Here is a 12965-nt window from a genome sequence, read left to right as displayed (position 1 = left end):
ACTTTCATTTTACAAAAGAAAAATTACGTCACTTTTATTTTTTCAATAATAATTTGATTTCTAATTAAAAAAAGATAATATGTGATAAGCAAAAAGTAAACTTTAAGTTTTGTGTACAATAAGGGCCACGAGCTTATTCTAGGTGCAAATTAACACTGGTTGTATGTTGATGTGAAAAATATAGCATTTTTCATTGTAGTTCAATATGTCTAATAGCAAACTTTCCCCTGGTGTGTTATTGACTTATTGTGGGGAGGCAGAGTTATTTTGACGTAAGTTGGGTTATGAACTAGAAATAAAGGATCATTAGGTGCCTTTGGAAGGAGAATGAAACTTTTTTTATTGGCCATATTGTCTTTGAGAAGGAATCTTTTTGTGCTGACCTATTGTCTTTGAGAAGGTGTCTATGAGAATGGTATCTTTATGTAGAGTGCATTTGCAATTCTTGATGCAGTTCATTTGGAAGGAGAGATGCTAGGACAACAGGGACAACAGCAGCATTGACACACAGTATAAAGTATGTGCACAAGTACAAAAACTAAAACAATTGCATGAACCAAAGTTTTCATCACAAAAACTAACCAAAGTATTCATGAACACTAGTGCACATATTTGCAAATATGCTCCTTCAGTTTTGTCTAACTGCACTTTTTCTGAAGAAATACTTAATTCTGACAGTTTTAATTTAATTTGCAAATTGTGATCTAATATAATTTTATGTGATTTAACGTTTTAAACTTGCAAATTGTGATTTAACGTTTTAAACTTGCCTCATGTGATCTAATATGATTCCACCATAACATTTTTGCTTTTACAATTGATAGATGCAACAAGTTCTCATGCGATTCTTTATTTATAGTTCCACTGTAACATTTTTTTTTTCTTTTAGAATTAATAGATGCGACAAAGCTTTAGCATTATCAAGCGTGAGGTACTACTTCTAAACGTAGATTTCAATTTTTTTTTTTTTTTTTTTTTTGTTTTAAATCCCAATTGATAAACAAACAATTTCATTAATTTAATTTATAAAAAAAAAAAAAAAAAAAGGTTTTTATCAACTATAGTACTTCATACTATTAAATTCCTTATACAACATTCATAATAGCGATCAACAAATTTTTTCCCTTGAATAATAATAATTTAAAATTTACTAAATTCAAATTTCAGCAAAAAAAAGTTTACAAAATTCAAATGAATACTCATAAAATTCTTCAACATTTTCGAGCATAGTACTAATGGAAAGCAATGTCACATTTCCTTGAAGGATTCACAGCCACCCTTTATTCACGCCTGAGACATTAAAACATCTAATACATGTCATAATTACAAAGAATTTATATATAAGGGATAAGATTTGTGCACTATAATTTTTAAGCATCGACTTTATTATGAGTAAATAAACAACTACGTGCAACGAATCTTATAGTTTTATGTCCTTACTTGGGCTCTTTTATAAAGAGAACCAATATTCAAATTCTCTCATTTCCAATTTATTATGACAATTGAATTATCAAAAAATGAAAAAACAAATACATAGCTAAATAAAATGTCAGTTCCTTAGGATTGAAATCATGAAAAGGAACTTATGTAGTTGTAAATTTTTATTACTTCCTCATATATGCAAATTTCTCTGTTGTTTCGTAGTGCTGCTGTAGTTGCACTGGTGTTGTCATGTTTTGTGTCGAGGTTTTGAACTGATTTTATAGCTGTTCTTTTGAAATGAAATTGCTTATTCATCGAGTAAAACAATTATCTATTGTACAACAGGGATTGATCACTGGGCTTCTCAAAAACCAAAAAAAAAATAAAAAGAAAAAGAAAAAGAAAAAAGAAAAGAGAAGAAAAGAGATTGATATACAAGAATATACATCTATATTTATACTATATATTAAAATGGAAGCTTTATCATTTGATTATGCTCTTTTTCCGTTGTGCCATGTATGATTCTACCACTAGCTCATTTTCCCCCATTTTTTCCATTCTTCTTCAATTGTTCTTATGTGACAGTTTCTTGAGTCAGATCCTAGTCACCAACCTAGTCATCATTTAAAAAAAATAAAAAATCTTTCATTTTCACTTTCACCCTCACCCTCACTACCAATGGCTCCACCACCACTATGCTAAACTCATTAGGACTTGATTTGCCACCAAGGTGTCGTTCGTACAGGAGCCATCAGCCTCCACTTGTACCACCACCAATTTTCCCGTGATCATCACCACTACCTCCTCTCTTCACTCACCCCACTCCACCAAATATTCAAACTCGTATACCTAAACCATGGCCAAACCAATCACCCTCCTTACTCTACCCCATCACCGTGCACCTCACCAGCATTGCAACGATCTCCACAACTTACAACACGAACTCCTTATCCCCATCTTCTTGTTCCACATCCAACACAAATTCCCCTCTTAATTTTCCAATTTCTTTACTTTTAAGTCAAAATCCATCCCTTTGAATCTCTCCAAAACTATAGCCCCCCTCAAGGGCAAATCAATCATTTAATGAGTGTGGATTAAAGGAGAAGCGTTTGGGGAGGAGGGATAGGGTGTGGTTGGGGGGGAATGGGAGTAATTTATTGGGATTGTTCGGGGTTTGTGGGATCTAAGAAGCTATTATATTGATAAATGGTTATTAGTTAGTAAAAAGTAATATTATTATTAGTCCCAAGATTCTCTCCACCTCCGTAGTGGTCTTTCTCTCCACCCCCATGTGGTGCTCTCTGTAACACCCGCCTCACTTAAATTTAATTTTATTGCTTCTAAAGTGAAATTGATGAATTATTTAATTTATTTTGAAGGTGATATTATTTTATATTATGATATCTACAAAGAAAATAAATAAAAGATGTAACGTGAGAGTTATCTTTGTGGATTATTCATATTTAACTTTTAGTCTCCTTGTCAATTAAGGAAAAGGATAAGAGACTAAAACTTATTTGGATTAGGAGTTTAAGTGTTATTGGAATTCTTTAGAGTTTTAGCCCATCTAAACAACCTTGATTTGAGTTTAATTGGGAATTAAAGTCTTGGAAGCTTATTTAAGTTTTAGTGGGTCTTAAACTCTAGCCCAAGTAGGAGTGTTATTTAAGAGTACTAATTGGAGTCGGATTGATCTTCCTAGATTGAATTGGAGTGTTATTTTAGAGGTTTATATACTGGGTCTTTTAAGTCAGTCACGTGAAAGGTAGAGTGTTTAGCGTATAAAAGATTAAGAGAAGAGAATTAGGGTTTCTCAAAATTGAAGGGATAGAAGACCGTGGCACTGCTAGGGGCAACCAGCGAATTCGTTATATTGAGGTTAAGCACTAGTAGATGTTTTATTGCTGGGATTTACACAAATTGGTAGTGGTGCTGACTTTATGAACCTGGTTTAGTTGACATTGATTCAGACTGTTGAGTTGAAGCTTGATTTAGTAACTAGAGGTAAGTGGACTTCAGAACATGACGTCTCTCAAGGCGTGTATATTTATATATATTTTTGGTAAAAATATATTTATATATATACATAATTGCAAAAGTGAAGTTTTCAAAAACTCATACCATTATCAATACTTTGTACACATACTTGAATTTTATTATTTCTTAAGTATTACCTTGAAATTGTATATGTTATGAATGACTCAAAACTATATTTTTGAGAAAGTATTTGTTTTATGATATATGATTGGTATTGACCATATTGTAATAACGTAAGAATGTTTTCAAATAGTCAGCTTGACAGTCTGCAACCTTTGCCAACATAGGGTTAAGTGTTGGTCTTCGGCCAATGTAGTGTTATTGTGGTGTGATGTAATGTTATCATTTGCTCTTCGGAGCCAGTGTTGTCTCTTTGAGGTTAGTGTTATTGTTCCCTATGGGAATCACCCACCGAGTGTTTAGCAGCTTATGTCTTTGTCTGGCTAATGTTTAATGTTTTCCATATCAAACTATTGTTTTATTGTTATTGGCTGTTACAAGTGGAAAAATTGTTTATTACTATATTAAATTGTTTCTACCTATCTAGTGTATTTTGGCCAATTAAAGTGATTACTATTTTATTTACTGATTACAATGTTATAGTAAATGTTTTCTTTTTAACAGTTTTATAGAATATTTTATATTACCGTTAAAGCTATATAGGAAATGTTTTGTAAAGATTATATTTTGTCAATGATACTAATGTTTTGTTTTGAAAGACATCCTCATGTTATGTAGTCTCTTATTGGGCTTCTAGCTCACCCCCCTTTCTCCACCCTTTCAGATTAGAGCAGTGGAATATATTTTGGTGGTAGATCATTGGAGACATAGATTGAAGACTTCTTTTGGAGCTATGTTAGTTGATGGACTATTTTAGTATATTTTCTTAGGATAGTGAGTTTAGTATTCATGAAACTATTTGAGTTTGTATTTGAAGACTTTATTGTTAAAGTTTTAGTTTTATGGATTTTATAAGAAAGACTTGATGGTTTGAAGTATATTTGTGGATATTTAATTATGCACTGTTCCGTTATATTAATGTTGATTTTTTTATAAGACACGTTGTGCATCTAAATCCTTGGTATGGGTTTGGGGTGTTACACTCTCTACCATCTCTGTATGGTCCTTCCTTCCACCTCCGTGTGGTTGCTCCACCTCAGTGTTTTCTTTCTCCACCACCTCTGTGTGGTTTCCTCTCGCTACTATTGTGTGGGTCTTTTTCATACCCAAAACTCAGATCTCATACCCAAATCTCAGAATTCATACCTATCAATCTTTCTCATTAATCCTTCCCAACTTTCTTGCCCTAAATCTCAGAATTCATACTCACTTATTATTCCCAAATCCCCTGAGTTTGATCAGGAAGGAGACCTTCTTTGCACCTCAGTGGGTCTAGTTGGAAGTCTTTGTATAGCGGTCCTTTGTCGTTCGTGGGGCCTGGTTGTTGGAATCGCCCAATTTCATCAGCTAGTGAGTGGATCGACGCCCTTATTGGTAAGATTCATTTTTCCCCTTCTTATTGCTGTGATTGTGCTGGGTCGTGGTCCTTTGGTTGTTCTTGGCTGGTTGAGTTGTCAAGCTGTGGTTTCCTTCAATCTCAGCATGCGTTTGTTAGGCTGGAATGAAATTCTCAACTTGATGTCACTTATTCCTGGTTGTCATGTTGCCTGGATCCATAGGGGGGCAAATAAAGCAGCTCATTCTCTAGCTAAGTGGTCATTTGTGAATAATGTTTTTGGTTCTTTCGATGTAGGTTTCGGCCCTTCCTGTTTTGAGCTTATCATTAAGGAAGAGGCTCTTGTTTCCTCTTTTGTAGTTTTGTTTGTCTTGTGAATAAAATTTCTTGTTCATCAAAAAAAAAAAAAAAAAAAGGTGATATTATTAGTAGGCTCACATGAGTTCAAATCAGTAAAAATTTGCTACTTCAACAATTTGTAAAATTTTTGTAAAATAATTTGTGTACGTAAACTCTTTGAATTATGGATATTCACAGAACATGAAGGCAGATCTTCTTACCAAGTTTAAAGTCGGTTCTGACTTTTTTTTTTTTGTTTTTTGTTTTTTTTTTTTCAACTGGGAGTACGGAGAGAAAACTTTTTTTCATCCATCTCATCCTCCAACCACCACTTCTCTGCATCATCCACTCCACATTCTAAGCTGTCAATAACATCCCAAATCTGCCATGGAGGTCTCCGACCTCATATCACGCACAGAAAAAGTATCCTGTGAAGAAACCAGAATAGAGCTCCCTCCAAGCCAAGCTTCCATAACAACATCCAACCTTATCTTCCTCGCCAAACTTATCACCAACAAAGACATAGGACCCACCTATGTCAAGGACGTGGTCCTTAAAGCATGGTCTCCGGTCTATCCCCTGGACGTGAAACGTATAGACAAGAACATGTTCATGTTCTCATTCCACCATGAAGTTGACGTGCATAGAGCCTTTCACAGACGGCCATGGTCTTGCAAGGGTGGACACCTCATCATTAAAAAATGGAGCCCAGATATCACTTGGCAAGAAGTCAACTTTTCATCATCAACCTTCTGGGTGCAAGTCCACGGCCTCCACGCCTTGTGGAGTACGGAGGATAACCTGAAAAGGATAGGCTCGCGGCTGGGGAAAGTCATTGAAATGGATCTAGGCGGAGAACCAGGCGGCGTTTGGAAAAAATTCCTAAGGATTCCCGTTGATATCCCAATAGAGAAGCCCTTGCTCCCAGGCTTCTTCCTCCCACGGCCGAACAACAGTGACTCATGGATCGGATTGAAGTATGAGAAACTAGCTGATATTTGCTATAAGTGCGGAGTTATCGGACACGAGGAAAAATCATGCACAAATACCCTCTTCCAAATCTGAAACCCCTACGATGCAACATTCAAAGCAGCTGGACCATGGCTCCGTCCCGGTCATGATAACCCACCTCCTGGAGTTTCCGAGCACCCAACCAGCGACTCTAACGCGGCCTCAACTGCACCTGAAATGTCATTGGAGAGTGATAAAAACTCCGTGCAAGACAGTGGTCCTAGGGTAGCATCGTTAGCAACGTTAGCACCTGAAATGTCGCCGGAGCAGGATAATAGTTCCGTGCAAGGCAGTGGTCCTGGGGTAGCAACGTTTGCAACGTACAATACACGTCCTGCACAGAGTACCAAGCCATAACCTGTACAGAGTACGTGGTAACCTTACGACATTCCCACCTCCACTACCTCTGAAAGTACGAACAGTACTATCCTAACGTCTCACACCCAAGCTGAGCTGGAAGCAATACAGGTGACACATGTACCCCACACCAAGTCCACATCTCAAGCGAGCCCTTTAGCCAAAGCTTCAGCCCAATGCCTTCGAAATCTGATCCGTCTAACTCTTGTCCAAGTGAGTCTAAGGCCCATAGAAGAGCACACACCATCCAGCCCAATCAACAACCTGATCCCATTCCTTCCACTGTCCCAATAGATATTTCAGAATCCCTAAATACCCAATCTCCCATTCACCCTACACCTCTGTGTTCTAACGCCACCGAGAAACACCAGGATCCCCAAACCCAGCACCTCACTCCGCTACACACAATATCATCTACACCAAATCCTCTAAAAAGGAAGGTCACAGAAAAAGAACTAAACATCTTCGCCAAACATCTGAGAAAGGCAACTAGTGGACATGAACCGTTATTTTTCGATCCGGAGACTGCTGCCCTCATTCCGCAGTTAAGCCTAGAGCATTTCATTCTCAAGGAGAACCAAAAAACAGAGGATGAAGCCCAGAACCGTAAGTCTTTCTATCATTTGTCTTCTGAAACATGTTCACACATCTATGCTAACCCCAATTCATCTTCTACTACTGCCGAGGAGGCAGGCCTTATCATGCCCCCACTATCCCCATGAAACTCCTCGGTTGGAACTGTCGGGGCATCTGCAACGCCTCGACAGTTCGAGCCTTAAAGGCTCAAATAAAAGGGTCTAAACCCGATTTAATTTTCCTATCTGAAACTAAAGCTACTGTAAATAGAATGGATTATGTTAGGATTTCTATCAAGTTCGATCATATGTTTGTTGTTGAGGCTAAGGGCAAAGCAGGCGGCCTGTGTGTTTTATGGAAAGCTGGGCTTTCGGTTAAGGAAGTAGAATTTAGTAAAAACCTCATCGCTATCAAAATCAGCGACTCTATCTGCGAGTGGCTCATGGTGGGCTTTTACGGCCCTCCGTATTATCCAAAAAAGAAAAAAGCGTGGGAATGTCTCCTGGCCCTGCTTGAATCCCACCAAGAACCTTGGATGTGTTTTGGCGACTTCAACTTTGTGCTAAATGAAGATGAAGCTCTGGGAGGTAAAAAAGGCAGCAGCTCTACCAACTATCTCAAAGAATTAATGTTCGAAGTTGGTACCATTGACCTTGGATACTCTGGTGGTAAATATACTTGGGCAAAAGGCAAATGGGGGAATGCCTCAGTCAAAAGAAGGTTGGACAGAGCTATAGCCAATATATCATGGAGGTTAGCAAACCCGAAAGTAACAATGACCCATCTGGGTGCCATCAGCTCGGACCACGCACCAATTGTACTCGACACCAACCCTCTATCCACCTTTACTCACCGTCCTTTTAGATTTGAGGTTGCATGGCTAAGGGATGAACGCTGCTCATCGGTAATTGATAGTGCCTGGAATGAGGAATGTCACGGCTTTGACTTCATCAAGTTATGCAAAAAACAAGCTACCACCAGAGATGCGCTCAAGAAGTGGAACAAGGAAGTGTTCGGACGATGCCAAGACAGGATAAATTCCCTGATCAAACAAATCAATGCCATCCAGAGAGAGCCTCCTTCAATCCATTCAGGGGATTTAGAAGCTTCCCTTCAAGCTGAACTCTAAGAATGGCTTCTCCGGAGCGAAGCTTTATGGCGCTAGAAATCAAGAGAGTTCTGGTCGAAGCTTGGTGACAAAAACACCAAATTCTTCCACCTCTCCACAATCATTAGAAGAAAAATAAACAGCATTGATGCGATATGGGATGATAACGGAGTATGGATTACAGAGGGCAATTCCATTAGAAATGCGTTCCTTGTACATTTCAAGAACCTCTTTCAGCAAAACGTGGCTGACTTTTCCCCTCATCTTGGGCACCTTATTCTCCCATGTATCACAGAGGACGAGAACTTTGAACTCAGCAAAATTCCCACTCCGGATGAGATTAAATCTGTGCTTTTTGGCATGCAAGATCTCAAAGCCCCTGGTCCGAACGACTTCCCTGCCATATTCTATAAGAAATGCTGGCCTACCGTCAGCGACGCCGTCATCAACGCTGTCACTTCCTTCTTCACCAGAGGGACCATGCTTAGAGAGGTAAACTGTTCACTCATTGTCCTCATTCCTAAAATTTCTAACCCCTCTACTGTAAATCATTTCAGACCTATAAGTCTTTGCAACGTGATTTACAAGATTATCTCAAAGCTGTTAACGGCGAAGCTCAGACTTCATCTTGATAAAATTATCTCCCCGGCACAATCCGTTTTCATCCCTAACAGATGGATAGCCGAAAATCAAGTCATTGTTCAAGAGATCCTTCACAGCTTCAAGTCTCGAAAAACCAAGCCGGGTCTCATGGCGATTAAAATCGATCTCCAAAAGGCTTATGATAGAGTTAGTTGGAGTTTTATTCATGCTGTCCTTCTTCACCTTGGCTTCAATAAGGTTTTTTCAAACTGGATTCTTAGCTGTTTAACCTCGGTGTCTTTTGAAGTATTAGTCAATGGGGGCAAGTCTGAAAGCTTCAAACCAAGCAGGGGGCTTAGACAAGGCGATCCACTCTCCTCCTATCTTTTCCTTTTGGGGCAAGAAATTCTTTCTAGAATGCTAGACCATGAACTAAGGCAAAAAAGCATTAGTGGAATAAGAACCAGCAGAAGTGGCCCTATTATCACACACGTGATGTATGCGGATGATATCATACTGTTCTCCAAAGCTTCAAAAAAAGATGCCATAACAATTGCCCGAACCCTTGATAAGTACTGCCTTTGGTCCGGCCAACAAGTTAACAAAAAGAAGTTTGGCATCCTTTTCTCGAAACATACCCAGAGCAACATACGGAGATCCTTAAAAAGCACTCTCCAAATGAAGTCACTCAAAAAAGATTCTATCTATTTGGGTGCACCACTCTTGCTGTCCAGAGCTCCTGTAAAAGACTTCGAATACATCCAGTCTAAGCTCGAAGCCAAGCTCTCAGGGTAGAGAAGTAAATGCCTCTCGTGGGCTGGTAGAAGAACTCTCATATGTTTGGTTGCCCAAACCATCTCTAACTATGTTATGTCCACTTTCAGCATCCCTAAAAAAGTGTGTGACAACATTGACTCCCTTAGTAGAAGATTCTGGTGGAATCCTAAGAAACCAGGAGGTAATTTTCTTGCTTGGAGAGCATGGGACAAACTTTGCTATCAAAAGAACCATGGTGGTCTAGGATTCAAAAAAGCTAAGGATATCAACAATGCACTCATTGCCAAGCTTGCATGGATGATTGCATCCAAGAGGGATAGCCTATGCATGAGTATCCTAAGAGCAAAATACAAAGTATCTGAGGAGTGGTTGTACTTTGATCCCCTCAACCGTGCCTCCCCCATTTGGAAAGCTATTGAGCAAGCAAAGAAAGTCATTATTAAAGGAGCTTGTTACACCATTGGTAATGGTACCTCCATTAATGTCTAGAAGGACCCTTAGGTCCCCTGGATAGAGGGTTTCATTCCTACCCCTAAAGTAGAGGAGTATGCTCAGCTCCCAGTCTCTGGTTCTCAGTTAATTGACACCGACCTTTACTGTTGGAAGCATCATTTAGTCATGGAGTTGTTCAACCCCCCATCTGCTCGGGCCATCCTCTCCATCCCCATCCCCTCCAATCCTTTCCCTGATAAGCTCATATGGTTACCGAACACTAAAGGGCTCTTCTCAGTCAAATCAGCATATCACACTTCCCGCACTCACCTCCCCACCTTAACCCCCACTGGCCTCAACTAGAGTAAACTTTGGAATTTGAATGTTCTTGAGAGACTGAAAATGTTCCTTTGGAGGATCGGCGTCAATTCGCTTCCCACAAGGCAAAATCTCCAGACCCGCCTCCATGTAAGTGATCTTTCTTGCATCTTCTGTAAGGATAGCACTGAATCTTCTACCCATCTCTTCTTTAACTGCATTGCATCAAGATCCCTTTGGTTCTCTGTTTGTTGGGGTCTCAGAACTGATCTTCTAGCTATTTCTTAACCTGAGGATATTGTTAAATTAGTGTTGAACCCTCCAGCACTTCCTAGCAATGATTCAGGTAATGGTCATGTCCCTTTGCTCTTGGTTTTAACACTTGAAGAAATTTGGAGAGCAAGGAATTTCTCCCTCCATCATAATTGCCATTGGGATATCTCCGCATCCATCAGACTGGTCCATTCCAGATACTTTGAATACACTGCAATCTCAGCCCCCCCAATTGTTCCCCAGCATCCCCCATGCGTGCAAGCTTGGTGCCCACCGCCCTTAGGGTCCATCAAGATCAACGTGGATGCTGCCATTTCAACCTTTCAAGCAGCTATTGCAGTAGTAGCTCGTGACCACCGTGGTGTACCAATCAAAATCTGGGCCAGATTGACAAAGAAAACTTCCCTTCTCCAAGCGGAAACAGAGGCGTTACTTTGGGCAGGTCAGCTTGCAAAAGTGGAAAAATGGAGCCATGTGATCTTTGAAGGAGATGCCAAGATTTTTTTCGACGCTATCAACTCCCCCAGCAATCCTCCTCCTTGGTGCATCCACACCCCGCTGCTTAACATCCTTGCTCTTGTTGAGTGTTTCGTTTCCTGCACTTTTGTTTGGGTTAGTAGAACTTGTAATGGTGTAGCTCACCACGTAGCTAGTTTTTCTTTATTGTCTCGTTCAGCTTTCTTTTTCTTTTTGGATAATCTGCCCCCCTCTTTGCTGCATTTATGTAAGGCAGATTATCCCCCCTATTCTTTGTTTCTTCAGTAATGCATTGCAGGTTATCAAAAAAAAAAAAAAAAAAGTCGGTTCTGACGTTGCAGTCTTTCTTGTTCTCAGAAGCATGACTCCAAGCATTTTTCAAAGCAATACACGTGCGCTTGGGACGTGGGATGAAAATGTTTGCCACATTTAGCTTTACACTTAAACCATGTTTCTACAATTTCCATGGTTTCTTTGAGGCTGAATGGATCAAGCGAATCAAGTTCATCAGATTGAGCTTGTATTATTACTACAAGCATAAGAGAAGTCAAGCCCATCCTTGCCACTAATCTCCACATATCATATTTTTTTCATAACTTCTTGCCTTTCTCTCAGTCTCAGCTTAATTGTTAGTTTACCGTCTGTGATCTTAAACCTGTTAGTATACTAGAATTTCAATGCTAACTTAACTAACTAATTCCTCTCAAAAGAAACATAAAATTGAAAGGTTGTAATTAAATATGCATAATAATTCAGATAAATTTCAAAATAATGATATTTTTAGTTTTAACAAAGAAAACCCTTCGTCTTTTTTATTTTATTTTTATTTTTTATAAAGCAAGTTAGAATGCTTTTCACATATTTTGCTACAACTTAATGACACGTGTGATTGTAATTGATAAATAATCACTTTTCATGGATGATTTTTTTTTGTTATTATCATTATTATAATTTATGACCGGATTAATGACCAATATTTGACTTAATAAATTGTCACACATGGCACATTATTATTGAGTGGTAGGACCACTAGACATTGCTAATGTGGTCCTCCTGATGGAGCGAATAATTTCTCATTGTTTTCTTTTTCTTTCCACAAATCTCTCATCTCACTTTTATTTTCCTCTTACTAGCCTTCCAGTTTTCCTAATTAATAGTGATTAATTGATATATAATTTTTTAAAAACCCTTTGATGCCTTCAACTATTCAGATAATTATTAGATACTCCTGAAATACCATAAATTCGTACTCCCTTCTCTCGCATAACTATGGGTCTCACGCCAAAGGTCTTATAGCTGAATTGACACCTGTCCATGTACAAAGTGCTTGGGGGTTTAGGGGGAAAGGGTTCAAGCTACGAGGTTAGCAACATATTGTAATTATTTCTCAAAAAAAAAAAATGTGGGTTTCACTAATTAAATTTATGGTGGGACTCACAATTCATGTGAGAGAAGGGGAGTACGCATTTATGATACTTCCGGAGTATTTAGTAATTTTCCCAACTATCCTCCCTCCTTCCCACATTCAGCTTCCTCCCTTCATGCAAATACAATCAATTCTTACCGTTCAAGACATTATTTTATTCTTACTTTCTTTCATTTACTCTTTTGGTTCAAACGGCTTCTCATGTTCCCTATCTCTTCTCATCACATTCTCCTTACTCGGCCCAAAAATACAGATGATATAAATTTAATAGAGTAATGGGTTTCAAAACAATTCTAATGGCTGAAGATTTTTTTTTTCCATACTTTGTTTTTAGATTTGCATAAATTATCTCCCTACTTCTTTATTACCTTAAT

Source organism: Quercus robur, chromosome 9, assembly GCF_932294415.1.
Source record: "Quercus robur chromosome 9, dhQueRobu3.1, whole genome shotgun sequence".
Taxonomy (NCBI): domain Eukaryota; kingdom Viridiplantae; phylum Streptophyta; class Magnoliopsida; order Fagales; family Fagaceae; genus Quercus; species Quercus robur.
This window is presented reverse-complemented; position numbering follows the sequence as displayed.